Here is a 5,093-nt window from a genome sequence, read left to right on the forward strand (position 1 = left end):
AAAAAAAAAAAAAAAAGAAAAGAAAAAAATTTTAATACGGGAGGGGGGGGAACCCTCTTCTAGCCCGCTGAATTAGTAATTCTACGCTACGTTCACCATCCAGGATGGCATCTTAGAGGCCAGACCTCTGCGCTGTCTAGCGCGCAGCTGACACAACTTAGACCCTGAAGACCTAAGTCGTCAAGTGGAGAACGCTTGCTCTCAGCCCAAACAGCCACGAGCCTCCACCCTTACTTTCCCTTTCAGTAGTGTCTCCCAGACCCGCCCCACTTCCGCTCTGGTGACGTCTTTTCCGCGGAGACACCCCGCCCGGCTGTCACGGCGGTCCCGGCCCGCCCACTTCCCTTCCGAGCCACCGAAGAGTTTACACCAGACTTTGGCGCCAACTGGAATCTTTTTTTTTTTTTTTCCTCCTTCAATGGCGGGAACTGGCTGTGTGCGCCGAGACGTGCTTTGCGTCTTATCTAATTGGTTGTCGGCGCTCGGTCCCGCCCCGGCGTCCCTACCGCGGGCTGCGATTGGCGGAGACGGCGGGAGCGCCTGGCGTCCGGACAGCGGCCGCTGTGCGGGGCTGGCCGGCCGGGTAAGTTCCTGAGGGCCTGTCGCGGGGCTGCTGGGGAGAGGCAGCGGGGTGCCGCCTGGGATGGCTTGCGCTCTGGGCGAAGGGTTGTGCCTGGCTGGGACTCGAGGAGCCAGCTGCCGTCCTCGGGGAGCGTCCCTCGGAGCGGCTCGGGGGGCGCCGGGGCGAGCGCCCAGAGCATCGCCCGGTCTGCAGCGCGCCCCTCCCCTCCCCCACCCGCGTCTCCCAAGTCCCTACTGCCCAGCCCTCGGTGAGTGTGGAAGAAGGGGCTGGCTGTCCCGAGGGTCGGGCGCCCAGTGACAGGGGCAGCTTCCCAAGCTGATCGCTTGAGAGAGAGCAGTTGCTTATGCTGGTCTCCGCAGCGCCTCGAACCATCCCTGACACGGGAGCGAGGAGGTGAATGTAGAATTCTCAGGAAGCATTGGTCCTTCGGGATCCTCTTGGCGGTCTTTTCTCGCCACACCAACACCGTACCTCTTGCTGAAGGCCTTTCTGTAAGCTTCAACTCCGCCTTGGGAGGGACTAGGCCACTAGGCAAGACTTCTTGGCTCTATTACTGTACCCCAAATTATTTTTTTCCATAGTATTTCCTGCCATCTTACGGGAGGTGTCCAGAGATTTATGTTTTAAGGGATGTTTTTGATTTTTGGCATCTGGCTGGAATTTATCCCAGCTCCCCACTTTCTAGCTGTTGGCTGCAGCAGATTTTCTAATTGGCTCTGTTAGGTTCCTCATCTACTTAAATGGGACAAGGAATAATAAAGGCTTAATAGGAGCTTCAGGATAATTTGAAGTGAATCAGTTACTTTAGCGCATTTATATCAATACTTGACTCATAGTAAAGGTGCAATAGATGCTGCTTTTCATGTCTGTCTCATCCTCAGAACCTAGAATGAGATTTGCCTCTTAGCTTTTGCCTGGTTGTGTTCCCTCTACAAATGTATGTTTTTCTGTATTGCAAAATTTGAACTTCATACTGCTTTCAGAAAAGACTAGATGACCCCTGTCTCTATGCCTTTGCTAATGAGTCTGTTGAAGCTGTTTATCCTTCCAGATAATGGGTGTCAACCTGTAACATTTTTAAAGAACATAGGGACTGGCCTTTTCAAAGCTTCGAGGACTGCACACGACTGAGCAACGTTCCTAGCCCAGCAGCTGTTATTAATCTGCATGTTTCAAAGGTGTACCACTCCTCTCAGTAGTAACTCAGATGGGAGAGGAGAAGTATAGAAAGATCTCTCTCTTTCACTCCTCTCTCTCTTTCATTCTCTCTGTCTGTCTGTCTGTCTGTCTGTCTTCTCCTTTCTTCCCACCCTGGGAGACTCACTGACTTGTAATTTTTTTTTTAATATACCTGTCACCATGATGCTAATGAGCCCCAAATCATAATACCTATCATAACTCTCTTTTAAGAAAAATCTGTTAGGTATCCAATTCTTTTTCTAACCCGGACAGACATTCTCATCTGATTGTTGTACAAGTGATTCACCAGGTCTTCTTTACTTCTCCATTACCATTAAAAGAATGCCTTCCACCTTATCAGAGGTAGAAATTTCGGAATCATCTTTAACTAATTTGGCATTTCATTAGCTCAACAAATTATTTTATTACTTACTAACCGCTATGCCAGACTGTGCTAAGAGCTGATGATGGTGGGGAACAAAACATGACCTTGTCCACCTGGGCCTATATTGTCAGCAAGGTGGACATTTTTTCTCAAATCCCACGAGAATGTAGAGTTGAATTTAAATGTAACTTTATTCACCTGATGTAATTGTCATTTCCGAGGCTTACTGCCTCAGTCTGCTAAACGAGGCCCAGTCCTGAAAGCTGCTAGCTGCTATACAATCTAATCTAGTCCTGGAGTGTTTTCAGCCTCTGAGACTTACTGCCATTCTTTCTGAACTGTCTGGCTTGTTCTCTCTCTGCAACCTTTCTCTGTACACCTGTCCCAGTAAAGCTGCTTCCTCTCGTTTTTTACTTTTTCCTCTCTGCACTGCTCTTTTAGTAGCTTTCCTTTCCTCTATTCTTGTGAGAGTTGAGCATGTTCTGTTCAGTCAAATCTTTCTCTGATTCAGCACTTTGCCACTCAATTTGACAAACATGGGTACTTCTACAAACTCTACCTTCATTGTTTGGAATTAAAGGAGTGTATTGAGGGCCTGTCTGTATTCCAGCCAGAAGAATTAATGTGTGTGCTAAGGGCCAAGACACACAACTAGAAACAGGGCTTTTAAGTAAATAACAAGATCCTGGGTTTACAATGTGATAAATATTCTGCAACAGTTGAACTGTGGAAAGAAGTCCTATAGGGAAAGGACACGCTGGTATAAGGATATCGAATAATGTGAGGTGAAGTGGCGCACACCCTTGGTCCCAGAACCCCAGAACTGAGGAGGCAGAGGCAAGTGGATCTCTTAAGTTTGCACGCTGCTTTGTGTACATATTGAATTCCTGCATGGTCAGGGCTACGTGGAGAGCCCTGTCTCAATGCTTTCACTCATATGCTCCCTAAAACCAAACAAGATTATATCAGAGGTCCTTTCCTAGTGGGGTGAGGTTGTGCCTGGGGGACTTTACTTAGGCCAGAATAACAGTTAAATAATGGTAGAGTTTGAGCAGACAGCACTTTTCATTGTTGCTGACTGGGAGAGAACAAGTATGCTCATAGAGCTACTCATGTGATCTGCATAGACTGCTGGGGGATGGAGAAGAACCGTGTACAGAATAACACTGGTTCAGTGGTACAGGTCTGGTATGCAAGACTGTAGAACTGTTAACAAGTGTGTTCACTGTCCTCAGATCGACAAGGAGCACCCAAAGATTGTTAAGCACAGCAGGAACATGATCAGATTGCTGTTTGGAAGACAGGCCAGGGTAGGTGGGATAGCTTAGCTGATACCAAACCTGACAAACTGACTGAGGTTGACACACATAGTAGAAGGAGAAAATAAATTCCCTCAAGTTTTCCTCTGACCTCCATTTGTGTACAAACACAATAAATAAATACATATATATATTATACATAAATATCTATATTTATTATATATAAATAGTTTTATATTTTATATTGTATATATAATATATATGTATTCTAAGGACAGCTCAGGTTTTGATATAAAGGAAATTTCAAATCAGAAAGAGTGGACATTTGAATAGGTTTGCATAAAATACAACAGCTTTCCCACAGAAATCCCTCAGAGCTAGACTTTGTCTTTTGCTAAGTCCTTGACTCCTTATTTGTCTTGCACAGTTTTCTTATTCTTGTTTGGAGATAGGATCTCACGTTGGTTCCTGATTCAGCCTTCCAGCTGCTGAGACTAGATGTGTATGCCACTGTTGGATGATCTTCCCTGTCTAGCTCCTGGCCACTAGCATCTGCAATGTGAATTTGCTTAGCCTCTGCTTTAGAATTTTAGTGATCTCTCCAGTTGCTACCGGGGAGAGTTCAAGTATCTTAAACATATAAACTGTTTCTTGGTTCTCTAAAACCTCACATTCTGATCTTGCTTTCACACATTTTAAACTATGAACATTCATATCTGGACTCATTTACATGTGAACTCATAGTAGGCTTGGTACAGAGTAGATCTGGTAAGATGGTATCAGAAAATGTCTACAAACAGAATCTTCGGAATTTTGGAAATAGTAAGTAAATGATAAAGGTGGCTAGAAAGGTACCAGTTTAAATCAAAATAGGGAATTTGGGCAAAATTCACTAGATGTTGGCAAGTTATGGGAAGGTTTTGAGTAAGAATTGCTACCGGCAGTGCTTCTGTAAGAGTTAGAATTGTTTGTAGCATGTATTTAGCAAACTAGGTAGCAACAGTAGGGCCTAAAGCACATTGAACAGCAGTGAGTGAGGGCAAATGGACAGATGGATGTTACAGGGGTGATGTCAGGAGTCTAGAGTGTGAGTGTTATCCATAAAAATAAAGATGTCAGGTGACCAGATGCTGATAGGTAATATTCTGGACTTCGTGACGTGAATATGTAGTTTCAGAGGAATGTATTTGTTTTTTTTTTGTTTTTTTTTTTTGTCGTATTACTGACTATTGCTTTATATCTTTGTATAAGTGGTTCTTAACTCTCAAGTACTCTGAAGGCAACAGGCATTCTGTCACCCTTACCAGTCTTTTCCCTCTTGTATCCTATGCTCCTCCTCCCCCATCAGACTAGTCCAAGGAGAAAGTCTGTTAGTGTAATTAATTCAAGGTAAGATAATATCTGAATTTATAGCTTTTGGAAATTACTCATATATTTGTGTAAGTACCCAAAGGCATTTATAGTTTGTTACTGACCTTATAATAGCCATAGCTCTGAAATCCTTTAGATGGAACTTTTTCCATGGTAGATGAGACTACCTAGGCCATGAGTGAGACCAGTGGAGTCATAAAAATAAACTATGAAGCCAGGTGTGGTGGCGCACGCCTTTAATCCCAGCACTTGGGAGGCAGAGGCAGGCGGATTTCTGAGTTCGAGGCCAGCCTGGTCTACAAAGTGAGTTCCAGGA

General features: G+C 44.8%; 1 protein-coding gene across 2 annotated transcripts in view; it reads left to right on the forward strand.

Annotated features, from left to right (window-relative positions):
- The first annotated feature begins 538 nt into the window (after nt 1–538).
- Casp8ap2 (caspase 8 associated protein 2) overlaps nt 539–5,093 on the forward strand; it is a 34,982-nt gene continuing 30,427 nt past the window's right edge. The window contains exon 1 of one of the 2 annotated variants that reach the window (XM_021222143.2): nt 539–583. The gene's annotated coding sequence lies outside the window, so the exon portion shown is untranslated. Of the gene's footprint in view, nt 831–5,093 lie in introns of both variants that reach the window. The other variant, XM_021222141.1, reaches the window with a different exon arrangement.

Source organism: Mus pahari, chromosome 22 (assembly GCF_900095145.1).
Source record: "Mus pahari chromosome 22, PAHARI_EIJ_v1.1, whole genome shotgun sequence".
Taxonomy (NCBI): Eukaryota; Metazoa; Chordata; class Mammalia; order Rodentia; family Muridae; genus Mus; species Mus pahari.